This window comes from Rhipicephalus microplus, chromosome 7 (genome assembly GCF_043290135.1).
Source record: "Rhipicephalus microplus isolate Deutch F79 chromosome 7, USDA_Rmic, whole genome shotgun sequence".
Lineage (NCBI taxonomy): Eukaryota > Metazoa > Arthropoda > Arachnida > Ixodida > Ixodidae > Rhipicephalus > Rhipicephalus microplus.
The window spans coordinates 22838860-22866784 of NC_134706.1; the positions used below are offsets into that span (position 1 = coordinate 22838860).

At 44.1% G+C, this 27925-nt stretch overlaps 2 long non-coding RNA genes across 2 annotated transcripts in view; both read left to right on the top strand.

The window, feature by feature from the left end:
- LOC142767342 (uncharacterized) overlaps window positions 1–910 on the top strand; it is a 36417-nt gene extending 35507 nt beyond the window's left edge. The window contains exon 2 of the long non-coding RNA XR_012884830.1: window positions 695–910. This is a non-coding gene — a long non-coding RNA (uncharacterized LOC142767342). The remainder of the gene's footprint in view (window positions 1–694) is intronic.
- Window positions 911–17049: 16139 nt separating this feature from the next.
- Window positions 17050–21444, top strand: LOC142766856 (uncharacterized). The gene is made up of 2 exons (XR_012884621.1): window positions 17050–17974; window positions 21135–21444. It is a non-coding gene; the product is annotated as an uncharacterized LOC142766856 (long non-coding RNA).
- Window positions 21445–27925: the final 6481 nt, after the last annotated feature.

The following is a 27925-nucleotide window of genomic DNA, read 5'->3' on the forward strand; positions in this document are numbered from 1 at the left end:
TAACGCTGTAATCACCATGCAACGCTTGCACGAAACGGCAAGCGTTTCCAACGCTTAGCTGAAACGACACGGTGGTGGCACCTACCCGTCGCCTTGCGTTCTACACCTTATCACCTCAGACACGGGCATGTACGGCACGCACCCCGTTTTCCAGGATAACTGCCAGATAGCGCTCGTGTCTCACGTGTCACGTGACTTGATGCGCTCGTTCGCCTCCGCTGCACGCTCGAGGCACTCTAACGCAGCTCCTCCAGAATACCATTCCCCGATTTTCTTGCGCATAACATCTAATAAACGTTTTGTTCACTCTCTCCAGACGCAAGACTTTTGCGAAGTAACATGCAGATAAGAGGCCACGCAGGCCTGGCGTTTTTTCTGCCTCTCCCTGACAGTTCACCTAGACACATAATTAGACACATGGCAAACACACTTAGACACAAGGCAAACCGGCATACATCCAAAAACGGTAAATTGAACCTTCTACAGTTGAATACTTCCTTGTTTCGGCTTTGTTCCAATGTTGCACAGAAGGACAAATTACGGAAACGTTCTTACTTTGGCTTTGACTATGGAGCTTGATAGAAAAAGAAAAGAAAACACACAAAACGCGCCCAGTGATTTTTACTTTTCTTGAATGTGTGTTCACAAACTTGATAACAGCACATGCTCAGTACTAACTGAATATTCACTGCAGGTGACCTTGGCTATGTTGCCGCACGAAGTCCTGCTGGTCCTGATGATCATGAATGCCATGGCCCCATGCAATGAGATGGCGGTTTTGGTCGACGACGCATTTTGAGAAATTTTTTGCCGCAACAATGCACTTTGACCTTGTGATCTCTAAAACAAAAACACCTACACGCTTTTTTTAATAATGGTTATCCTTGCTGAAATAAATACAAGAATTTAACGTGTTGGTGTCGAACTTTCAAATATTTACCGCCTTAGTGGGGCAATAATTTGGAGCAGTAAATTTACTACTGTAATTTATTGTAAGTGCAAGATTTTCGTTATCTTCCCTGTTTCTGCGGCGCTTTCGACGAGGTCTTTTCACGCGTCGAAACGTTCGCACTTCTTGACCAGTAGTGCAAGAACAATGTCAGTTTTTGTGTTTGGAAGATCAGGCAGACTCTGCAACGCATTCCTTGAATAAGCAGAAGCCAGAGCCGATCTGCAGCGAAGCAGCTATTTAATAGCTGCGTGAAATGATTTCACGAAGAAACTGACCAATGGCCCGGAGCCAAAAATATGGAGAAGCCGGTTTTCTTTCTCTTGGCAATGCCGGCCGTACCACACCGCAAGCTGCGCGCACGACTAGGCGATGCTGAACGCCTTATGGCAAGTGACATATGTCGGTGCTGTTATGCAGTAACTGCATCATCCCAATAACTTTAGCACCACTATGATCGCAAATACTGAATGCACAAGGGATCAGAAAATACAGACATACGTCCTATGTAGCATGTAAATTGATATACCTTGCGTGCTACGCCACAAGGTGTAATAGGTTGTATGTTATTTACCACGCACCCGGTAGCTTTCGTTGGTATCTGCCGTATGCGGGTTTGTATGGAAAAAAATTTGTTTCATCATGAGAATTTGCACATGTTCTGTTGAAATTTGCAATCTTAAATAGCGCAACTAATACTATCAGTTAGGACATTACCCCAAATAGAATGCGCCTCAAAAAAACGGAAAACGTTTGAGGAATTATGGTGGGCGACTGTTGAAATAAAACGCGTCAGGATACCGCAAAATCATTCTCCGAACATACCAAAGATAATTGACTACTTGGAAAGAATGCAGACGTCTCGTAGCCGTATCAGTCAACGCGGCTATGCCACATGCTGTATGGGACATTACTTTGTTCAAATATAAAGCCTTGATGATGAACTTAACCCATTTATTCATGTCACTGCAGACTGACTTTCAAAACAAGCTCTTCTGGCCTTTTAGTCTTGTAGAAGCTAATAATGACGTCACATCAATGTAAACAGAAATTCGTAAAGAGTGATATAGAGATTGAGGCAATTTTTCGTTGATGCGTGGACTGCTGAAACTTGTATATAAGGCCTTGCGTCTCTTATTGAACATGTGCAGCGTTCTTGTTGTACTAACAATGGTGAAAGCTTCCATTTTCCACCTATATTTTGCCGCAGCCACTTTTGCTATCATTTTATGCATGATGCTAGATGAGCGCACGTTTGGTGTCAGTGCTATTCGAGGTCCAAGGGGGCCTCCGCCCAGACGTTTACCTAGTCCAACTCGTCCACCGATACGTCTTCCACCAATGCGACTTCCACCTCCTTATAGAGTTGTATAGATTTGTAATCATTGGCAGATCCTTCGAGGTTCTTCAATGTTATCCTAAAAATCTGGGTATGATTCATTTTTTTCTTTATACAGTGTCACAGTACTTAGGATATTTTCAACAAACAACCTAAGTGCTCGGATCTTTAGATACCTTGCTAAATGTTCAAAATATTTAGGAATTCACATTCACACAGAAAGATCCGTTTCTTGTTTCATATGGTTTTAAAATTACGACTTTTTTTTTCTTGAGTGCAACCCAAAGTATGTTTGCGAAACTTTGATCACAGATGCTAGCGACGCAGTCAGTATTGCAGACTCGCACATGCGGTGATATCAATCGAAAGCGCTCACTATTCTGAAAAGGTGTTTAAAATGTTCCAGTTTTTCATGGTCAGAGATTATATGTAAACACTATTATTAAGAATTTTGCGTCGCAATATGAAGAAGATACTTGGAGAAGTCCTCAGTGCGGTGCTGAAGAAATTTCGACCATCTGGTGCTTCTTAACATGCACCGTCATCGCGCAATACATAGTCATCGATTTCTACAGCTCCACCTTAATGCGACCACCGTGACTGAGATTGAATTCATGGCCTTCACGTCATCAAACGAATACCACTGCGGCAAACTTTTTGTCACTGGGAAAAGCTCTAGCATTCGGGTGCACGAAGCTGTTGTGATCAACTCCAGAATTCATTTCCAACAACTATATATTCAGAATTTTCTGATTTAGGCGGGGAAGTGAATGAGTTGAAATTAGCGGCCATGATCATGGTCAGCATTTTTTGTAGCACGCTGAACGGTAGTGTTCTTTGTTAGCTATGCACGACGTAACAGAGCCCGCAGCTAATGTAGTTCCTTCAATTGGTTGAAAGGGAACAAGAAGTATTCAGTACAGTAGATCATAGTACCAGTGCAATAAGATATGAGGAATAGAATAAGAAACACGAGACTTCGCTAGGATAACCTCGAGTTTCTTCATCTCTATCTTGATGTCTTCGTCCAGCACGACGTGATCGTAAATGTTTGATATTGTTACACTGCATCATCGACAGAATCAAGTGCGGCACTTTGCGAAGACGACGAAGACGCCTGTGCGTTAGACGCTGGCGCGAGACGCAACTCAGCCATCTTGCTCAGCTGCCGATTCTCTGTGGACACTATACAATAAGCCTAAATCTTGCCCCGTCACATTTGGTGGACGTTCTAGGTAACCACCTCGTAACGAAACTTCGCAGCGGCCGTCATTTGTAGGGTCATTCTGCAACGATGACGGAAAATACGGCGTCTGCATCTGCTCCTGGTGTTCCTGTGCCTAAAGACGATGCGGCGACTACATCTCCTCCTGCGACCACAACCTTCGTGCTCAAAACCCCGCGGGATTTTGGCATGTTTAGCGGTTCTGGCGATCCAGATGAAGTGGACGTTGAAGATTGGCTGACAGAGTAGGAACGTGTGAGTAGTACTCGATACCGATGGGGCCCAACTCTTATGCTGGCAAACCTGTTGTTTTGTCTTAGGGGAACCACGAAATCAAGGTATGAGAACCATGAAGCAGAACTTGGGAGTTCGGCAATCTGCAGGGAGAAAACGTTGAACCTGTTCGGGAAGCCGACTGGAAGAAAAATGGCCGTGGACAAAATACTCGCGTCTCGGACGCAGACCTAGACGCAATCGAACGTCTCGTATATAGAAGATGTGTTAGCGATTTGTCGCAAAGCCAATGCCGAGATGCCGGAGGCTGACAAGGTTGGAGATATTCTTGAGGGGATTGCGGACGATGCATTCAACATCCTCAACTGCAAAAAAATCATTTACCAACAGGCGCCTATATAAAGGAATGTCGGCGCTTTGAGCAAGCGAAGAGCAGGCGAATTGATAGCGTGTTTGGCCGCCTCCCGAATACAGCTACAACGTCGTCTTGCGAAGACCATTCAAGAACATGGCAGCCACATCTAGCTTCATCGAATCAGGTGACCCGAATCATACGGCGCGAACTTGAAGCCTTTGCCCCTGCTCCGGCTAACACTGCTGCAAGTGGCACGACTCTCCTCACAACTAACATGTTTCAAGGCATCGTCCGCTAAGAACTCGCCAGCATAGGTATACCCTCGGTGTGCACTTTGCCCAGCCCGCAGGGAGTTCCATGGCGTCCACCCTAATCCTATCACGAGCAGCAGTTTACGGCCCGATCTCGCGATCCCTCTGCGTGGAAAACCGCCGAAAATTGACCAATTTGTTTTCACTGCCACCGTATCGCTCATGTCGTCTGCTACTGCAATTACCGCTGGTCCTCGCCACCTCGGACATCATCTGAACCTCACTACCCACAGGACAGCACCCGCTTTGCATCTGCCGCGCAGCCTTTTTCAACAAACAACTACAAAAGATTCAACAGCCGATCTCCGTCACCACGTGGTCGTCAGTCGCGTTCGTCTCCAAGGACGTCGCCAGTCGTCTCGCTCAACGCAGACTCGCAGGCCGTCGTCCCCGTTCAACCCTACTCCTGCCTACCCGGAAAACTAAATGGTGCAGCGCCTGGAGGTGACGCTGCATTTCCGACTCCCTCCGCAAATCCTCTTTTGACGCTTCCGACGAGACAAAGTTTGTTAGACGTGGACGTTGATCGTGTGGCTATTAATGCCCTTATATATACTGGAGCGCACATTCTGTAATGAGCGCGAACCTTTGCCGACGCCTAAATAAAGTGCCCACGCCTGCCGCTTTCCCCACACTCCGAGTCGCTGATGGGAGGACCCCTGCCTTTCAAGGGATGTGCACGGCCCGTGTGTCCATTGCCGGTCATCCTACGTTAGTTCAGATTGCCGTCATTGACATGTGTCCTCATGATCTAATACTTGGCTTGGGCTTCTTGTCACGTCATGCTGCGCTCATTGATTGTGCCACTGGTGCTCTCCAGCTTGAGCAGCCGCAGCTCGCCGATTTTCCAGCTGGCCATTCTCCCTGTTTATGCTCTCGTCACTACGTTTGCTTGCCTCCGCAAGCGGCTACATATGTCACTTTGTCGTGCTCGCGAGATGTGCCCGATGGTGACTACCTCGTCACTCGTATAATCGACGTACTGATGACCCAAGACGTCGTCCTTGCTTACAATGTTGTCTACGTCGCTGACAATACAGTGGTTATACCTCTACTCAACGTCAGTGTGTTGACTCAAGTTATTCCGCAAGACATGTCTTTGGTCACCCAATCTCTGCTTGACAGCTGCAACATTACTGGTTTGAACACCGATGCTACATTCCCTGTATTTGCGGTAATCAGACTCTTCCTGTTAATGACATTAACAAAATCTCATTCCAGCGCAAGGTGCCGGTCTCCGTCGTCCTTTAACATCATATAGAGACATTTTTGACTCACCGCCCTCTCAGCCAAACAACTGCAGTGACTCATCGGATCAACACTGGTGATGCCACTTCAATACGGTGGCGTCCTTATCGCGTATCTCACAAAGAACACCAAGTAATTCAGAATGAAGTTGACATAATGATCATAATGACATCATAGAACCATGCACCAGCCCCTGGGCCTCCACTGTCGTGCTTGTTGTGAACAAGGATGGCAGCTGGTGCTTTTGCGTGGACTATCGTCATTTCAACAATGTCACTCATAAAGATGTCTTCCCTTTGCCTCGCATTGACGACGTCCTCATTTGCCTCAATGGTGCCCAATACTTTTCGTCTGTGGACCTTCAGTCCGGCTATTGACAAATTTCCGTCGAGCCCATGGATCGCTAAAAAACTGCTTTCGTTACGCCCGACGGCCTCTACCAGTTCAGAGTCATGCCATTCGGACTATGTAATACACCGGCAACTTTCGAGCGCATGATGAACTCTCTTCTCCGAGGATATAAGTGGTGCATCTGCTTACCTTCCTTAGACGATGTCATTGTCTTTTCGCCTACCTTTGACAGTCGTAACACACGTCTGTCAGCCGTTCTTATGTTTTTCGAAGAGCTGCTTTCCAGCTCAATTCTGCAAAATGCCCTTTCGGACGTCGCCAAATCACCATACTCTGCCACCATGTCAGTGCCGCTGGTGTTCAACCGGATCCCGACAAGGTGCGAGCAGCACAAGAATTTCCTGAACCAAGTTCAACCAAGGACGGGTGAAGTTTCACAGGGCTATGTTCCTATTTTCGTCGATTCGTCCGCAACTTCGCCGACATCGCTCGACGGCTTACCGATCTCTTAAAGAAAGACGTTTCCTTCGCATGGGGCGTAGAGCAAACGTACGCCTTTTCGGCTCTTAGCCATCTGCTGACTACGCCACCAATACTGGCCCATTTCGACGCTGCATCACCTAGAGAGCTTCAGACCGATGCCAGTGGCCGCGGAATTGGGGCGGTCCTCGGCCAACGACAGCACGGGAAGGATCGCGTGATTGCATACGCCAGTGGTCTCCTTTCACCTTCCGAACGGAAGTTCTCCATCACTGAGCATGAATGCCCAGCTTTAGTGTGGGCCGTGATAAAATTCAAGCCTTACCTGCGTGGCCGAACTTTTTCTGTTGTTACTGACCATCACACTCTCTACTGGCTCTCATCGCTAAGGAACCTATCTGGACGTCTCGGTCGCTGGGCGCTGCGTCTGCAAGAATACTCGTTCGTGGTCCACTACAGGTCGGTCCGCCTGCACACAGACGCAGACTGTTTGTCACGTCATCCGGTTGAAACGCCTGACTTGACGGACCTTGAATCAGACCCCTGCGTGCTCTACATCCACGCTTTGGGTGCTATCTCTATTGAACAACGACGTGATCTATTGTTACTCTCCATCAAAGAGCATCTGACCTCTGCTCCGACAGACCCTTCCGTTCGCCTGTTTGAACTGCACGAGATTGTTCTGTACCATTGCCACTTCAACCCCGATGGCCCGGAATTACTACTCGTGCTTCCCCATCACCTGCGTACCAGCGTTCTCGAACAACTACACGACGTGCCTACAGCCGGTCAACTAGGCGTCTCTCGTACGTACGATCGTCTGCGACGTCGCTTTTTCTGGCCCGGACTGTATCGTTCAGTGGTTCACTACGTCACTGCTTGCGACCGCTGCCAACACCACAAGCGCCCCTCTGTGCTACCTTCTGGCCTCCTACAGCCCATTGACATACCAACCGAACCATTCTTCCATGTTAGGCTTGACCTGTTGGGCCCGTTTCCTACGTTCACCTCCGGAAATAAATGGGTTGCAGTCGCCACAGATTACACCACACGCTTTGCCATCACTAAAGCACTGCCGACAAGCTGTTCCACTGACGTCGCCTACTTTTTCTTTTATGAAGTCATTGTTCATCACGGCGCTCCGCGGCAGCTTCTTACTGATCGAGGAAGGTACTTATTTTCACGTGTTGCGGATGACATTGTCCGTGCCTGTTCCACTGAGCACAAGCTTATCAGCGCTTATCATTCACAGACAAATGAATTGACCAAGCGTCTGAACCGAACGCTGACGCATATGCTGTCTATTTACGTTTCACGAGATCACCGTGACTGGGACAAAGCACTCCCCTTTGTCACCTTTGCGTACAACTCTTCACGGCACGACACAGCTAGTTAATCTCCGCTTTATTTGCTATTTGGCCGACATCCAGCGTTACCATTTGACACGCTCCGTCCTTCGGCTGCCCCCTGTCTACTGAGTACGCCAGCGATGTCGTTTCTCGAGCCCATGCAGCCCATCAGCTTGCCATTCACCGGCTGCACTTGTCGCAAGAGCACCAAAAAGACCGTTATGACAGACGCCACCAAAGCGTGCACTGCTCGCCGGGGTCTCTGGTACTTCTCAGGACACCAAACCGCCAAGTCCGCTTATCAGAGAAGCTACCACCACACTACCATGGCCTCTAAAAAGTGTTACGACAACTCAGTGACATGAGCTACGAGATCACACCCCTAAACAATGCCTCTTCGACCCCCTCACTCCAGACGGATGTTATCCACGTCTCCAGTCTCAAAAAATATCACCCTGCTGGTTGGTCGCCACCGTACGAAGTGCCGTGATGGCGATTCCGCCAAGGGGGAACGATGTTACGGTGCAACATCGACAGGAGCAAGCGTGGCACTTTGCGAAGATGACGAAGATGCCTGTGCGTTAGACGCTTGCGCGAGAGGCAACTCAGCCATTTTGTTGGGCTGCCGATTCTTTGTGGACGCTACACTATAAGCCTAGTTCTCGCCCCGCCACAATATGTACTAGCCAACTTTTCGTCTTAACAGAAGACAACAAGAGAAAACAAGCGAGAAAATGTTGCCATTGCACTCAGCGTTGAATCTGAAGGGAGCGCGGAACATTTATTCGCCTGGGTTTCAGTGACATTTCGAGAAAATGCGTCATTGACGGTGACACACAAGACACGCACTGAATTTCAATTGGAAAAAAAATATATGCAAAAAAATCACCCTGGGTCAAGAATATAGACGTGAATTGAGACAAGTGGGCGTAAAAGTAGCAGCGAAAAGCGTAAGCTGGCGTTCCAAGCGTCCATGCCGCAAAAGATAGCCTTCATTTGGAATGGAGGGGCACCCTGTTTCCCTGATTTCCCTGCTTTTGTTTCGCCTTATCCGCAATTCGCTTAGACGTATGATAGGTATACGACCATGGACTTACGGCAAATAAGAATATACACAAAACGTGATTTCAGAATTCTTCCGATGCAACGAATCCTTGCTTCGACATTCTTTTGTTATTGCACTGTGGCGAAAAAACGTAGACGTTTTGTCTCTGGCTATCATTAGGACATCTGATATAGAAATAAACATAAAAAAATAATGCACGCCTGGTCTTTTTGCGATGATTTTCGTATGCTTGTTTACATATACATACTATAACAGTTGCTGATGAATGGTTATTGAATTCCACTGCAGGTAGCCCTAGAATACCACTGCAGGTGGCCTCGTACGATGTACTACTGTTCTCGAATACCGTGAGGTGCTTGAACACCAAGGCTCTTAGCAATGGAAGGCTGCTTGGTCAACTACGCATTTCAAGAATTTTTTTGCCGATACTTTGTAATTCAGACTGGTGAATCATGTAATGAAAAATCCTCGCTCTCTTTTTTATACTGGTAAATCTTGCTCAAATAAAGAAAAAAATGATGTCTTCGTGTCGAAGCTGCAGAGATTTGCTCTCGTAGTGGGGGCACTATTCAATGTTAGCCCTGTAACTAAACTTTTGTTTGAGTTTCCTTGTCTATTTCGAATAAATGTTTCAACGTGAACTCGTAAGCACTGCTGAAGAGTAGTGCAAGAGCAAGGACAGTTTACCTGGTCGCTAGATTAATTGGACCACGTGACGCATTTCTCACACAACCAGAAGCCTCTGTTGATCTGTAGCGATGTTTCCAATGAGTACTTGCGCCGAATCGTACTGCATTGCGTAAAACACAGCGCCAATTTACAGTTCTGGGCCAAAATGTTTGAGAAACTGGTTTTTTTTTCTTTGGCAATGCCGCCCCTGCTACGCCGCAAGATGGTGCGTCCTAGGTAAACATCAATGTCACATGGCGAGTGGTGTATGTATGGGTGGCTGACTTTCAATCTGGATAGCCACTGGGTAGACTTAAAAATGAGTCCGATTTTATGCTAAACCTACTCGAAGTAGCCATACAATTCAGTCCTATTGCAAATTTGTGGCCAAGCGGAACAAAATCGGTATTAGGACACGAATATATTTCGTAACACGCTACTACAATTTTCGACAAGAGATATCATAGAAACAAGAGCTATAGTTTTCTTTTGTTTACAAATGACAAAATAGGAAACGTAGGTGCCGTTATGGTAGCACTGGATAATCCTTATCACTTGATCTTGAAGCCACAAGTGAGTTAAAAAAAGACATATTTATTAATCCACCGCGAGGCCAAGAGCATTGCAAACAAGAATGAATTAAATATGAACAAAGAACTAACACAAAAACAACAACCAACAAACATCCAACACACCACTACTTTTTGCTAAAGTAGTAAAAACTTGAAAAAAAAGCCTGATCTTTAAAGAAGTTTATTCCGCTCGCTTGCTATGCGGTGGAAAATGACTTAAAATTTAGTCGAAGACATTCGCGAAGCGAACAACAAAACCTATTGAAGGCCGTAACATGTATACGAAACACGAACTTGCTTAACAGACATTGTAAAGGTGAATATACTGTAGAAAATTGCATAGCTCTCAATGAAAAGAAAAAAATGCCTAATTGCACATATCTCATTGAAGCCCACTTTCCTAAAAGCGCATGCGTGAATATTGAGCAGAATGTTTCGTTTACAAATTTTCAATGGTGGCACCCTGTATCACTGAAGAACACTGAGAGTTTGCTGCCTCAACTAAACAACCTAATATGAGTTGTCACAAAATCAAAAGTAACTTTACGGACCATCTTCATTGTATAAAGCTACACCTGCAGGAATCCCGAACTATTGTCAATGCTTGTTTAGGTTCCAAAACGTTTGTGCTTTCGTATTCTTGCTCCAACTCACACCCAAAATTTAGGGTAAGGGACAAAAAAATTAGGCACTAACAATCAATAACAACATACTAAGAGAGTACCACACCAAAGGGTGTCTGGTGAAACTGCTGGATAGATGGAATTTTAATACCTACAGAACGTAAACCCTTGTCACTAGAATGAGTGGAAGTAAATGTAAAAGAAAAAACAGATTTGTTAAGCAAAAAAAAACAACTCTTACCTTTCCTATTGGTGGCCCTGCATGGGGACACTATCTACGTAAAGTCTGGTCAAATTGGAGTGTCGCATTCGGCAGTGGAGCTTGTAAGCCCATAAACACATGACACCGACACCCTTACGCGCTTAGCCAATAAGGAATGCCTTGCCTACGTAAAATCTCTATACATTTTACACAGGGTTATCCGTCTATACGCTTCAAAAGTAATATACCGTTGTGTTCTAAATTATGTCAGACGTAAAGAGAATGCATCGCTATACCCTATAAAAGATATGAGCTTTCGCGAATGAGCATTCCTTAGTACCAGGATTGAGTGGGTAACCACGAAATGTGCAGCTCAAGGTACTCCTCAAAAAATGTTTGGAGTATAGTTTAAAGGGCTATTTGCACGAAAAGTTTCAGAGCTTTTTTGGTTCAAATGAAAGTCCAAGCCTTCAAGAGCCCCCCAAAAAAACCACTGCTAATCGCGTATGCACCCTTAGAGGACCCCTGAGAGTGAAAGTTTTGTTTGCACCTTTTTCAAGTAATTTAATTTGTAGCTTTGCGTCTGGCCATGCAGTAATTTATTACTAAATGATTTAGCACGCCATCTATTTATTGCTAGCGTAATTACTTCAGAAAAGTTTCGCATGAGAACGAAACGCCCACCTAGATATCGTTAGCAGCTAACGCACCACAGTGGGCCTGAGACTACCCACGCTCAAGCTTCGATGATGCTGAACGCACCACTTTGAAATAGAGGGACTTGTGGATGCTAAAGAATTAAGCGATTAGGGTGCTTTTGGCGTGCATTTTCAATAAAAACACGTTCCTGGGCGTAAGCAGCCAGAACTACCTTAAATGCACAAACAACAGAGCAAGAGGGGTTAGGAACAATGGTCCTTACCTTCTGCCGGTCGAGGTATTGCGCGTGATCCACAAGTATTCTTTGGTGTCGACAATATTTGCTTGAACTTGCCGTGTCACGAGGGGGCCCCTGTCTTCGTCGAACCACAGGAAATGCCGATTGGACCGGAAAACGTGGGTGAGCATGCACCTTTACTTCAAGACCAGATAAAATATCTTACAGGCATCGATCATGTCTAATATTCAGTCAAAAATCGGCCTGCAACACTATCAAAGAACATAAGCTTTTCGAGTTGCGAAGTTTTGTGTCGGGGGCACCTAAAAATAGTTACAATATGTCTTTAGTCTACTCTTAGTTTCTATTCATTCTGAAACCACAACATGGTATGCGATGTACCTGACACGCTCGTGCACGATATTTTGACGCTTCCATGGGCAACGCGCATCATCACTGAATTTGTGATACGTCAGCATCAATTTCTTAAGCTTTGGTGCCTGACATCACCACAAGTATCCAGACTACTGCGTGAAGTGACCATAATTAGCACTTTAGGGTGACGTCAGGGTTGTGTCAATCACGATAGGTGCGTCATGAGTAAATTTATATGAATAATAATACAAACTATCTTATCAGTACCTACTGAGCTTCACACTTGCTCTGCCTTCTCTGCAGATTCGAGAGCTTTATCGCAGAGTAAACATACCTGCGAGAAATGGTGTCTGCAGACCCTTAAATCATCTAAGAAACCACACAATCTTTATTTACAGCACTATATCTTAAAATATTTATTCTTGGCTTTGAAGGTACATTTATAAAAAGTTGCATTCAGAAAAAGTATGTATACAATTAGTAGTATAAAGACGTAAGAGGATCGGTAGTGGACACGACGATATCCTTGAAGTACACAGATGTCCGTAATTTGATTGAAAATGCTTGTGGTACATTGACAATGACTGTCATATTTGGACAAGATGTATACCTTCAGGGCTATGTAGTATCAACTGCATTCCGTTCCATGCTATTTCAAGTGCACCACTTTAATAAAAAATGATTTCCTTCCGAGTAACAGCGAAGGTCGAAGAGTCATGATAACATGTGTGACGTAGGGCAGGAGTATCAGGAGCATGACGAACTTAAACGTACTAATAAAGCAGCACAGTAAGGGTTTACAGATCTTGTAAGTAAGGCCTCCATTGTTGCCTTGCGAGAACAGTGACTTTTCTGGAAATTATGTCCGCAAAATGGTTTGCAAAAGCAATGTCATTGTGTTTTCTAGACTGCTGCTTGACACGTAGGCTCTGACACAATGTGGAGTGGACCGACGAGCCGAAAATTTTCAGGAAAATGTTGCCGAGGCCGTTGGGCCTTTCCTCAGGGACATGGAAGTAAAAACGCTTTCACCTTCTTAGCCTAATGTACCCTACGTTAGCAATTCGTACACCCATATTCGGTGCGAAAAGCTCCTGGGAGCAGACTGATGGTAGCGACAGCAACACAAATTTAGAAACGTTGCAAACGCCTGCGCTCCGTTGCATCTCCTGCTTCATGTTATTTCAAGGGCGCTTTTTAAATAAATCATGATGACGCTTTCACGTTATCGTGAATCATGCGAAAAGTAGCTAGTGGAAAATCTTACAGCTTGAGACAAGAATATGATTATGAGTCACGACTGCATGATGAAGCTGCGGCTACTTGCCTCAATTGGATATTACTGTCTCTATTTCCACATGCAGTGAAGGCTCAAGTTGGTGTAGCAACGTGCATAAGAATACTATGGGGAGTTCTGTGCTTTAAAATAAGCACACATTGCATGCCATCACGCTTGACGAGTTGGCATGGTATGTGTATAATTTATGAAACTGAGTGATTATCGTTACCGACGCAGATCAGAATATATGCCTCAGTTAATGTGACACATGACTTTTAAATATACTATCTTGAACTTAACGAGATATTTCGGTAAATATATTTCGCAACGAATTATAGGCCATCATGTATTCACAATGGCGCTTTTGCAAGGAAACGGGTTTTAACGTGACCACTTTAACGAGCTAGTTTCGAAGAAATTGTGGCGTTGGCATCGGTGTTCAGGCCCGACATTGTTGGTTGTGAGCGAAAAGTCATCGTCTTGCGTGGGTAAAAAAAAATTGTGCCAGATCTTATAGGATCCGAGCGAGGATCTGACCCTACCCACCTGCGTGACAAGTGGTTTTTCTACCACAACAACTACCATATTTATTGAAACTGATATCGAAAAAAAACACTCTGAATATGAAGCAGTGAACTGAGTTTTGTCAATGCAATATATATTTCATAGCAGAAGCGTCAAACCATGTCACGCGTCAAACATGTGAATTGAGCAATGAGAGGTTGTTTCAAAAGCCCTCTCGTTAGATATTGTGGCGAAATATTTAGCGTTCATCAGTAACAGAACCGTCAACAAAGTGAACACCTGAGTAGGCTCACATGTTGCCCTACAAACGCACGCGTACTGGGAATTTCGCTGATTCGTAAAGAAACGAGTATAGTATAGTTGGCTTCTAACAACTGTGTTTTCAGTATGAATTTGTTGATATTTCGAGACAGCTTATGTTATGCGCATTGTCATTTGTTTGCTTACGACCACGTTAAGTTTTGAACCAAGAACAGAAGCACATTGGCGATTGAGAAGGCGATGCACACGAGAGTTCTTGAAATTGTTTCTTGTAATAAATTATGTTCGTTACAACAATATCTTCCAAAAATTTACATGCCACACAAACTACGTTCTTCCAAAAGAAAGTGAAGAAAACGTTCAAAGAAATAGATTTCATGATTAAAGAAGCAACATTATTTGCGAAGATATATAACTAACTCAACACTTACTAGAAACTGAAAGTTTTGTTTCGGAAAGAACAATTCTATATGCATAAGGTGCATCCACGTCACCACAAACCACACATAATTTCACAAATAGCGTGAATCAACGAAATAACGCTGTGGTGGCTGATAGCCTACCACTGAAAAACACGTGTTAAACCCCTGCAAGACAAGAAAAGATAATTCACTGGGTGATGCTGTGCCCAAAAAAGCAATTTAAGAATCCATTATCAGGACAACGGACGCCTGGCTGAAGCACTTACTAAATCCTTTTTTTAAATACGAACACTTTCATTGTTTTTCTGGTCGTTCGCTTCTTCTGTTTCTAAATCATTCCTGTCACAAAGTTTTGCCTGGCAAGTGTATTGCTTGCAGTGCATCGCCAAGAGCCAGTATAGGGCCCCCTTTGATGATTGACTGAGTTGTGGAGTTTAACGTCCCAAAACCACGATATGATTGTGAAAGACGCCGTAGTGGAGGGCTCCGGAAATTTCAAACACTCGGGGTTTTTTAACGTGCACCCCAATCTGAACACACGGGCCGACAACATTTTCGCCTCCATCGGAAATGCAGCCGCCGCCGCCGGGATTTGATCCCGCGAGCTGCGGGTCAGCAGGCGAGTACCTTAGCCACTCGACCACCGCGGTGGGGCTATGGGGCCCCCTTGAGTAGTATCTGTACTTCACGAAGATGCACATTCAGGCAACAACCTGCTTCACCGAAGCACTTCTTTGCACGTGTGAAAGGAATATTTCATATACATATTTTTTTTGGTTTTGCTCTCAACATACCTTCTCCCATGTTTTATGTTACATTTATCTGTTTTTATGGAAAGGAAGAGATTGAGCTAGACAATTGTGAGTTCAGCCACTGTAATATTTTGACTCGTTTACTGCCAAGAATGTCTAATGGCAACATCCTGATGCAGTGGTGGTATTTCAAGTTCGACGTACCCGATCTCAAAAGAAAAAGACGAAACCTGGCCCTTGATGCGAAACTCACACGCACACACAGACTGATGCAGAAAGCTGGGGCGCGCATTAGTGATGGAGGAAGGAAGAGAGGTGGAATCATCACATTAACACCACAAGGCTGTGGCTACACGTGTTACTGCTCGAGCACTGCAAATAGTTCAACTTCATTAAAAGGGACGCATACTTACCATGCTCAAAGGGGTGGCTCTTCGACTGATCATGCAGATCTTGTCACTGCATCTATATAATCCGGCGTTTATAGCGCACCAATGTCACCAAATCGTGGTATACATAGCAACCGGCATTGATGATGACGACTAAACTTTGTTTAAATGCACGCTGAGAAGGTGCAGCCATGTTAACTCGTCGAGATGATATCCGCACGCATTAACGCATGCATGCCAACAGGGGCATTAGAAAATAGACTGTTTTGCGCATTGCAGTTCTCTAATGTAAAAAAAATATATTGTTTTGAATACTTCACAAATTCGTTATTTAAGTTGACAGGTACACATTCGCTTATCAAAATTTAACTGTTGCTCATTATTGACAATGCAGCGAAAAAGACAATCAGTTTTAAAGCGTTGACCATCTTTAGTAAACAGTCTTGTGAATAAAAATCAAACGACTGCTTCGCGCTGGTTTTTTTGGGTTCATGAAGCTGTTATTCATAGAAATCGAGCTGCCTGGCCTTACCACGATCTACTCGCATGATATCTGTGTGATATGATCTTTAATTCTGAGTAATACTTCACTCTGGGATTTATACTATAACTATATAACTATAACTATGTTTCTACCTCTGTCTTCAAATAAATATTGTTTTAGTTACCACGTTACTCATTTTGTCAGGTTTGTCTACTGTGCAACCAATTTCGCTTGCATTGTTCTCTTACAATGGGTGTCGGTTTTAGTGTGGTTCGTGGATTCAGTTACAGTGCTTAATTCATGTTAGCGTGATATACCGCAACAGCTCTTTCTCCATTCGTTCTCAAGGCCATTGCAAGATTTTTATTTTTTAGTTGGACGAAACACAGCTTAGTGTGGCTTTTATTGACTACACTTTCTTGGTTAAGGGTAGCGTTAGCTTTTATATTTGTTATCATGTGTATGTGCACATGCATCAAAAAGCTGATTTATTCGACAGAGAGGGACCTACTTTGCTTAAAATACCTGAATTAGTGAAGTGAATTCAAGGCGGGGCTATAGCGAATAATTCATTATTATTGAAAAAATTGTCTTCGTATGATGGATGTTGAATATACCAAAAAGACAAGCTAAGAGTGCATTTTTTCCGTAATCGCAGCTGTGAATATAAATCTTGCGGATATGACTGTTGAAAGACGATGCGTTACGGCGAAGAAACGTGAATGACATTCGCATATTGTTTTGTAGATCTTCTTTGCAAGGATTGCAAAAATCACTCGTGGACCTCATTGAGTTTCCTAGAATGTTGCGAAATATGCGATAGAAATATTTATTCAGAACTTTATTGTGGCAAGTTTATTAGTCCGTTTCTTTATTTCAGTGTGGAAAAACAACACAGTTCAGACATTCTGTGCGTGCGGCGCTATAAAAAATAATTAGACGTATGATCCCACATCGCATTCATCAGAAGGTTATGGGCGCTTTGCAAACGCGATTGATGATAGAACAATGAAACGTGGCGCTTTTGATGGTGTACGCTCTGCTCAGATTTGCATATAAGGATCTGTCGATCTCTGCTTGAAATGGGAGCCTTAAAGGAGCACTAAAAATGTTGAAGTTCCCAAGTTTTCATATCGTGCTTGTTGTGGCCGTATGTGCTATTATTTTATCCATTATTCAAGACGATGGTGGGTCTGCAAGCGCAGCAACTGCTTCCACAGCGAAAGGTAGACGTTCACCAAGTGCATTACGACTTCGAATTAAACCTCCATTTAAGCCAAGACCTAGACCAAAACCTGGTTCTACACCAGTGCTTAAGCGTCCTAGACCGAGTGTCGGATCTTTTAAAGGTCGTAAGCCTAGCCTACCTTCCAAATCTCGTAAACCTTCGGGTACTTTGAAACCTCCGGCACTCCCCACGACAGGTGGATCATCCGCACCTCCTACGTCTGCTGGATCGCCTGGCAGTGCGGAATCTATTGTTTCTTCTACATCTGCTGGGTACACTTCACGCCTTCCATCTGCTGGATTCCCTGGATCACTTTCGATGGGAATGTATGGAGGATTTGGAGCATACGATTATTATTCTGGAATGTCGCCTTATGGAGGTTCTATGGGATCTATGCACACTAATTCCAGTAAGACAGAGTTTCCACCTTCATATGCAATATTACTTTGAAATTATGTATGCATGCTCCATGCCGCGAAAGAAAGTGGACGGAAACGTTTAGACACATAGCTGGAGGTTCCAATTCTGGCAGTTTTTCATTATATATTCCACGACAAGCAAGCGTATGCACCACAAGAGAAAAGTCCACTTATCTTAACCATGGCCAACTGAATTGAATATTTACTCATATGAAAAACTTTGACAGAGTAAGGTATCAACTGTTTAAATGTACTCTCCATGGATGCATGATCTAAGGAAAAACTAGTGTGGACGTAAACAGACTACACAAGCCAAATCTTTGCTCAAGCCGCGAAAAGCATTTTAGCATTCTTGAGACAAAGTTGCAACTTTGAGCACAAAATAGAAGTTTTTCTCGTCTTGGACATTCGTAATACGACAACGTCAATGCATCACATTGAACAAGTGTCCTTGTCACGCAGCAGCTGTATCGCTGGCTGACGTGTAACTTTAGATAAGGAAAGAAATGTAAATTTTGGAGATCGCTTTCTTTGTAAGACAAAATATTATATAGAACTAAGAGACAATGATGCCAAGTGAAGTATAGGGACATTATTAGGAGTCATTGTATTGTGAATGTGAAGAAAGAAAATTGGATCGCAGGATAACATGCCAGCGGAGGATCCGAACCTGCGACTTTCGAAGATCGCAAGTTCGAACCCTGGCGGTGGCAAGTTGTCTTTTGGTCTACAGTTCGAATCCTGGTGGTGGCAAGTTTTTTTTTTCGGTCCACTTTTATTTCTAATAACATCTCCTATACTTCTCTTGGCATCATTGTCCTATAATTTTTATTATTAGTGTATATTTATATTGCATTTTTCGCTCGTTTTTGGCTCCAGGAGCAACAGCCATTTCGGCCCGGATACTACAACATTGATGCAGGAGCCAACGCGAGCTTCGCTTGAAAAAAAAATATACTCGCGGCCGAATCACAAGATATGGCTGTTCAAAAAGTTTGATGAAATACATGCGCCTAAACATTCACCCTTTAATAACCTGTTAGCGATGCGCAAGAACACCGTAAAGACGACGTAATACTGGCTGGATAGAACATCTAAGAAAGGCCGCACTCTGCAGTAAGAGTAAACGCTTACGCTAAAGCAGATCATGTCCGCTGAGAAAAAACGCGTAAGAAAATTTTACGGCTGCTCCACCAAGTACCGTTTAGCTTGAAAAAGGGAGATCACGTCAAAAAAAAGATATGTCCGCATGAATTTGTCCACTTGATTGAACAACGTAAACTATTTTGCTGACGCGTGTGAGCCTTCATTGACAAGTGTTAGCTAGACTATCCCTCCAGAATAACCATGCAGTTTGCGAGCAAACAATAAGCGATGGACCTCTGGAACGTAACACGGCACTTTATACAGTAATCAGAAAACGTATTTTGCTAAACGTTCACCAAGACTGTTGAGTGTATGGCTCGATTAGTTCGATGTAATCAGGAATAAGGATACACAAATTGGCATCACGAATGTTATCTGTATTCCAAACACCATACCCCATCAAAATATCCGTCCAGAACTTATAGTTGGCAATCAGCAATCATGGGCTTTGTTAGGATTTTTTCTACTGAATCGCAACTAACTACCATCACAATTATAAAAAGCCAGGATCATGGTCCGCCGTCGTGCCACCCGGTAAAGGATGGCTGACTGTAGATTTCTGTGGTCACAACCTTGATGTTTTAAAGTTTAACGGAAGTGGAAGGGCTCTATATTTCTTGCTTTTTCTCAACCTTTCGTGTTTAGTCTTCACGATAACACGAAGAGTGAGGAGTATTCCACAAAGCACGCTTGAGGCTGTGGGCAATGCATTCGAAGCGACAGAAAAAATTTTGTCAGGCATAAATTGCTTCAGCATGCTGGGTAATTCAAGCAATAAATTTTAACGTTTCTCTCTACGATGACTGGCACACATCGTACGGGGGCTATTTAGGGTACTTGATATTTGCAGTTCACGAGTGTGATAGTTTATTTTCCAGCATTTCTGCAAGAAACCATCATTTGTAGCCACTATTTGGTGTGTTTGAGTCTAATATGTACAATGCCCGCTCTCATCACTGACGCTTCTAAATTTAATGGTATTTATTTAGGTCGCAAATCTGAAAAACAAGTTTGTTGTCATATTTTCTGTTTCCGTAGGCGAATTATTGAACGTACAAATTTTGAAAGTGAGTGCCATATTTAGATCATCTCCTATCTATATGATGCCACAGAGAAAACGCATTCTAGTGATTTATAGAGCCACCAGAATAATTCTGACTGCTAAAATATTGAAATATTCACTATATCTTGAAAACATTTATGTGAAGCATCGAAGTTCTGCCCTCTTGAATTGTCAAGCCGAGATTTTGTGGCTTTTGTTTAGGATGAAAAGGATTATTAGGGCCGAGAATGATCATACTAGATAACCGAACCGTTTTCAGGCCCACTAACGCGTCCCGTAACACTGTTCGCTTAGTTAATAAAGGTAAAATACACAAGGGTTAACAGCTCAATATTGTGGCACTCGGACCAATCCACAAAATAGTCTATAGCATACGAAAAAGAAGTGCATAGGACGACCTTCTCTACTATCATGTCACGTATATAAAATTTACAAGCAATTAAGAATGAATGAACCATGCGTGGGATTTGTGCATTCTACAATGAACACAGCATCATTCGGCCAGTACTCGGAAGAACGCCTCTCAGGGGTGCTTGTGTAACTACGCATGCAAATGCAGGAACACGCCGTAGGTTGCCTTCGACGGGTCGGCTGCTAAAGCATCGAAACTGCACCACATCTTCTTGCTTGGCCGTGCCGCTAACTTCTTTCTCGTTACTCGCACGCAAATCATTAATCCAGGCAGGAGGCACAAAGGTTAGACACAACGACGTGATAACACGCAGTAAAGGCCCCAACTACAGGTGTCTGTGTCGTTTCGCGCTAGGGTTCTCGAGCACCAACGTCGCATGGTCCGCGTAAACAGTGCTGGCCGGAAGACGTTGTGTACAAGACGAAAGCGAAAGACTGCGCACATTATTGTGGAGCGTTTTTTTTTTCTGTGTGTATTTCTCGAGGTGAAAACTGATAGCTAATGACTGTTAACTGATTGTGTACCGCAGGGTTTGCCGCTCAGAGTGTCGGAAGAGCAGCAGCCATGATTGCTATGGCCGCGAAGATCGCGGCCGCCAAGAAGGCCGCTGCTAAGAATTCTGCTGCTGCGACCGCCACTACTAAAAACGCCGCTGCTCTACCCCAACAAACAACGGATTTTTATTATGATTATTCAAGCATTTATCAAGATCTAATGGCACGTTTTCCAGATTTAAGAATGGGGAACTTTACAGCCATGCGCACCTAACGAAAAACACCATTTTCATACTGTGCCTTCAAAAGCGAAAAATGTAATAAAGTTCATCACGTTCTCTATAATACGTGCCCCTAAATGCCTTTTGAAATAAACAAATGTATAGGTAAATAAACTTTGCTGGCAATGATCCCGAAAATGACCGTCCTGCCAGGAACCTACAGTTTCAGCGAAGTGAAACTGTGAAAGTTCTTGGGTCTATGTCATTGCGCGGGAAATGTCTCCGCGCGTAAATAGGCACAAATTGAACAAAGTGCACTCACAAGCTGCAGTGTCGTCGAGATTCTTAGAGGACCCTGCAGTACGCACAAGAGGAACGATGAAGCGCACAGATCGGCAAGAAATGACGTTTCTGTTGGGCAACAAAATATTTTGGTGCACTGGATCTATGACAGAACACTGTCTGATATTTATAAATTTCTGGTCCAGTTTATAATGGCGTTATAGCGCCTGTTTACCATAATTGCATCGTCATTAACACGACTGATCCCAGGTTATACTAGTGGGCTTGTAGGTATGCATCGTAACAATACTGATCGTTGGCCTAGTTGGTAGTTGCTTAATGGCATGCTTTGGCCGCAAATACTACAAACACAAGTAAAGGGACACACACAAAGACAAGCACAAGCCACTTGTGCTTGTACTCGCGCATCCCTTTACTTGTGTTTGTGTTATTTGCAGCCAAAGCATGCCATTAAGGTATTCATCGCTTCAACGAAGAAAAGACAGCAAAACGCCCGGTTTGTCATTTTGTGACCACCCGGCTCCAGGCCCAGTTTTTTCTTGTTGTACATAAATGTGGCTGAAAAGGCGACAATACCTACATTATCTATACTACAATTCGGAAGATGATGGAAAAAGTAGTTAGGAAAGGAGTTATCGGCGACTTTCTTATTCTCTAATTCATGTTGGTAGGCGAGAAAAACACTGGGGCATATAGTGTACAAATTTCATGATCACTTGAGAAATATACCATAGCTACCACCAAAAAAGGTCAATGCCGATAATTACCGCGGTCAGTGACGAGATTCGCTTCATCACACAATTTGTTATCTTTGCCGTTACAACTGATTCGCTGTTATTTTCAGATAGTGGTGATATGTGGGGTTTAACTTTCAAAAACCACCTTATAGATATGACAGACACTGTAGTGGAGGGCTCCTGAAATTAGGACCACCTAGGGTACTTTAACGTGCACCCAAGTAGGAGCATACAGCGTTTTCGCCTCCGTCGAAAATGTAGCCGCCGCCGCCACCACCGGGATTTGATCCCGGGACCAGCGGATCAGACGCTGAGTACCTTAGCTCCTAATCTGCCGTGGAGGGGCTGTTATTTTAGGATGACGATCGTTGTGATAAGTGTTACGGTTTCATGTCCCAAAACAAGCTATTGAAAGACTCGGAACTGTTCGACCTCCTGGCGCTCTTCAGCGTACACCTAACTAGCATGCATCCATGCTCCGCATTAAAGTTTTTCCCAGCTACAAAAAGCATCCGCCTCTTAGGGTACGAATCTCCCGGCCGTGAGGTCTGCAGTGAGATTCATACTCGCTATGACGCGGCAATTTATTATTGAATATATATATATATATATATATATATATATATATATATATATATATATATATATATATATATATATATACATATATATATATATATATATATATATATAAGGGAAAGAAGTGTATACCTAAGGGCTCGTTTTTCCGTGTTTTTAACACAATAATAATGAGATATAACAGACAGTAATGCCAAGGAATGTACAGGGGAAGTTATTAACATTAATGGAATGTAAATAAGAAGAAAGAAAAGTGGATGAAAAAATTACCAACTGTAAGCAGGAATCGAACCTACGACCTTCGAAGGTCGTAGGTTCGATTCCTGCTTACAGTTGGTAATTTTTTCATCCACTTTTCTTTCTTCTTATTTAAATTCCATTAATGTTAATAACTTCCCCTGTACATTCCTTGGCATTACTGTCTGTTATATCTCATTATATATATATATATATATATATATATATATATATATATATATATATATATATATATATATATATATATATATATAGCGTAGGCATACCGTTCTGTTGGCTCTCTTAACGTTGGGAGAGCCAACAGTACGCTATGCTTCACATTTACTCTATGTACAATTTCATACGAGCTCAAATATGTTCAAAAGATTGCAGACGTTTGTTTCAGCTGCACCCCGCTGGATGGCACCACCTGTCCCTTGTTATACGCGATTATTGAATTTTTGAATCACTCACGTCATTCCCTATAGCAAGGTCTGGTGGTTCTTTTCTCCATGAATCAAGCAGAAACGAACAAGCAGCATTTTATTGCTCCTTTTGATGTATGGAAGGTTCTCTATTTAGTGCCGTTAGATCAGTTACTAGTGTTTATTTGTAGGCGGTCCTTCTAAAGTCACCAGGATTATTTTGAAAGTGTCCTACTGCAGCGCTTGTGCTATTTTGCATTTACTTTAATTTCCCGGTAAGTAAGGGATTGTTGTTGATAATATTGTGGCTTTAGATGTTGTTATACATTGAGCTTTGACTCTGACGTAAATTGTTATTTGAATTTAGTGTCCCTTTAAATAAAGAGCTGTTTTGAGCTGGGTAACAATTCTTACCGCTATCTGGGTATTACCAACAGTGGAAGTGGCAAACTGCTATGTAGCTCTTTACTTGTACGTCTTGACGAATACCGCACACACGTCCCACGCAGTCGTGTGCTTGTGAACAACGTATTCCTTATTTTTATTCATGATCATCATGATAAAGGCAGCTGAAAAAAAAATTATTGATCAGCGCGTGATTACGGGTATGAGGTGTTTTTGTGAAGTGAAGCTTAAGGTATAGTATGGTTGTTGAAAATCGCATATGTGGCTCATTTCACTGACACATTGTCAATCGATGAAGACCGTGAGAGGTATCGCGCTAGAGAACCAATGGCGCTGGTGATTTATTGTCCAGCTAGGCTGGTCGCTCTGGATAGTGTTAGGTAGACTAACTTCAGTAGATCGCGCTTATAATATTCACTGGCTACTTGGGTGTTCTTGGCGAAGTTATTATAGTCAACAAAGATATCAACCAGCTTGACGTCTTGCTAGGTCAGAATAAAGTCTCGTGAGAAGTTAAAATAACACTGCGGCAGTCTAACGGACCATGTGCATAACATCAATGAATTGTTATATGAAGAGGCCATGCGTCAGGTGCTTTTTCGTGCTCACGAACTCCAACCAATGGGCCATTACAGGTGGTCACCATTTCTGCCATGCTTATTTTATTTATGTATATGATTCAACATTATTTTATTCGAAGTAGTTAATAATGACTTGTTTTAGAAGCGCATACGCAAGGTTACATCACAGTCGTTGCACTCGATGTGTTTGCTGTTACGGCGTCGACTGATGCAGTGAATCTGCTTAGGCGCGCAGTCGCATATCATAAATTTTGGTATGCGGACTATGTTAGTCATGTGGCTGTAATAAAATGTTTAATGACGTACTCGACAGGCATTTCACGTTAATTATTTCATAACCAATGAAGAACACTCGTCATACACCTCACCATTCATGAATGCATCTGGGAACATCTCAACACACTTGCAGGTACTTGTCTCTCTGAGGCACTTTGAGGGCAGTGGCCCAGCAGTTGTTCTATATTAAGGGCGAAGCTCCTTATAGCGGCACCCGTTCGTCCCTCGTAGTCGTAGTGTGTAACAACTGTTACATTTTTACCTCCAAGGTTGAGCTGGTGAGAGATTTCTTCTGTGCGTTGTTGAACAATAAAATCAATGCTCAATGTACATGCCAACGGCTGCTAACGGAGAATGAGAGACAGGAGCATTTGGCCTTTAGTTAACACGCACGCTGAAATCTCCATTAGCAGCCATTGGCATGTACATTGAGCCCTATCTGACAAGAAAGGGTCGCTACGTTATACTCGCTGGGTGTAACCTCCTTAGTTTCAGAAAGGTTTAGCGAGTGTTGAGCCACAGTGTCATGAATACAATGAACTAGTATATACCATGAGCTCGAAGTGGTTAAAGGTGGGAAGTAGACCCGAAGCGCAAGCCGTAAGAAAGTGTGCGTGTGCCAGCTTTCGTTTAGTCCTTAAAATGTTCGCTGGATGGCGGTGCTTCAATATGGGGAATATATGACGAAAAGATGCGAGAGTGTGGTACTTGGAGTGTTGAATAGATGGATAGATGGATGACCGCACACACAGACAGACGCATGGATGGACGCATGAACGGACGCAGTGGCGGATGCATGGGCGAACGCAGGGACGGACGCACGAACAGACGCACGCACAGACTGGTGGATGGACGCATGGACGGTCACACAGACGGACGCAGGACGGACGAATGCTTCGCCCCACTCTCCATCATTCACTTCGTAGATATGCTGCCAATTTTTTTTCATCGGTGTCGCAAACATCACAAGCCGCACTGTCAGTCATTCTGAGTAACGCGGTATAACCTTTTGTGAAAGCAACTCCCACCCAAAGGCGATAGAGAAGCGGAGCTTCACGTCGATGTAGGCCGGGAGGATGCCGGAGTTGTAGTATAGGGTCAAGCTCGTGTAGTCTTGTGCGTCGTATGCTTGGTGTGTTCCACTCAGTCAGTGTGAGACTGCGGGCCAGTTGACGAATCTGCCTGGCCACGTCCGCTTTTGAAAGCGGAATCGGGACGCTGTTGGCTTCTTCATGTGACGTGCGAGCATCATAATCTGCAGAATCATTTCCGCTTATACCACAATGCCAAAGTAACTATTGAAAGACGATGTCGTCGCCTTCTAAAAGGTGGTGAAGTTTCATAGTTTGGTAGGTCAACTGGTCGTAGCATCCGCGTCGGAGAACTGACCTCAGGCACTCTAAGGCTGGTTTTGAGTCAGAAAACACAGCCCATTTACTTGGTCTTTCTTTATAATTGGTGAGTTCTAGTGCACTACGCAAGGCCTCGAGTTCTGCCCTCGTTGCGTCGTTACATGTGAAGTCTTAACGCGCCAAGTTACCCCTTGTGATGGTATTACCACTGCTCCACCTGAATTGAAAGGCATAGACGAACCATCCGTGTAAATTTGCACCTCGTTACTGTAGTTTTGTTTGAGTAGAAATAGACTCAGTCTTTTAGGGCATGTGCCAGTAAGTCCGATTTTCTCCGCATTCCTGGCATCATTAAGTAAACTCGCAGCCGACTCAAGCTCCAAGGAGGAAGTAGTGGCTTTGATGCAGGTGTGTACGCCTCACTTAACGCAATGTGACGACTGGATGACCAGCCTCTTTCTATGCAGGTGCTATTACAGCAGCGTCCCTATCCCTCACAAGCCTGAAAGGCAGTGAATGTCCTACTGCGTTTCTTGAGAAAAACGGGTTTGTGTCAACGTCTGTGACATGCGGTAGAGTTCTACACGCTGCAGTGAAATTATCGCCAGTCTCTTCTTTTTTTATTTTCCTTCTCTTCACTCTTTCTCATCTTTCTTGTCCCCTTACCTAATCCGCCCCCCAGTGTAGGGTAGCTAACCGGGGCCACGTAGCTCCTCTAATCTGACGTCTCAGAAGCGCTGGCATTAGGAACGTAGTCCTTGAGACAGGCCTCGACAGACTAGGCAGCTTTGGCAGGAGGTGCTTGCGTCCCTCTGTAATCCAGCCTATGTGGATGCCGTGGCTAAGAAGTCGGTCCTTGCACATCAGGCAGAGAAGTTTCCGGTCCATTCCATGATCCAGGTGCCTGGACGGTATGGGTGGTGGTGCGCCCACGTAATCCAGCCTAGTCGGAGCTGCGACCTCGGATCATCCCCCCCCCCACCTCGTAGAGGTTCGCCACGGGCAACGTGTGAGTGGAGTCGGATGCTCACACGGCTAAGAGGAAGGGAACAGCGGGTAGTCCTCCTCGCCTCCACGGTTCTCGTGTAGAGGTTCCCGCTGGTGTGGCGTTGCTATGCTGACGGTGGCACCCTGGGTCGCATGTCTTTGTTGGCGTAAGTGCACGGAGCACGGTGCCGGGCTTGCGACCCTAAAGGCTTGGCTATTTTGATAATAGAACTTTCAATAAAAACCGCCGCCGAGTGGCCGTGGTGCCAAGCCACTGGCTTGGTACCGCCGCCACTCGTTCTACACGCTGCAGTGAAATTACTGTCAGTCTTTTCTTTTTTTATTTTACTTCTCTTCGCTCTTTCTCATCTTTCTCATCTTTCTTGTCCCCTTGCCTAATCCCCCAGTGTGGGTAGCTAACCGGATGTCTTTCTGGTTAACCTTTCCACCTTCGCCCTTTTGTTGCCTCCTTCCTTTCTTCCTTCCTTTCTTCCTTCCTTTCTTCCTTCTTTCCACCACCTGCAGCCATGTTTTCCAGTTCGTCGCCGAGCCGAAGCTTTAATTGGCAACTTTGACTTTACGACTTACTGGTCTGGTAAAAGAAGACAAGCGAAAGAACATAGCGACAGTTCTGGTGTCGAGATATTCTGTCGCATTACGTCTAATTGTCTTTGTATGTTCTGAAGGATGAGGAAGTCACTCCTTTGAGCTTCTCTATTTCCT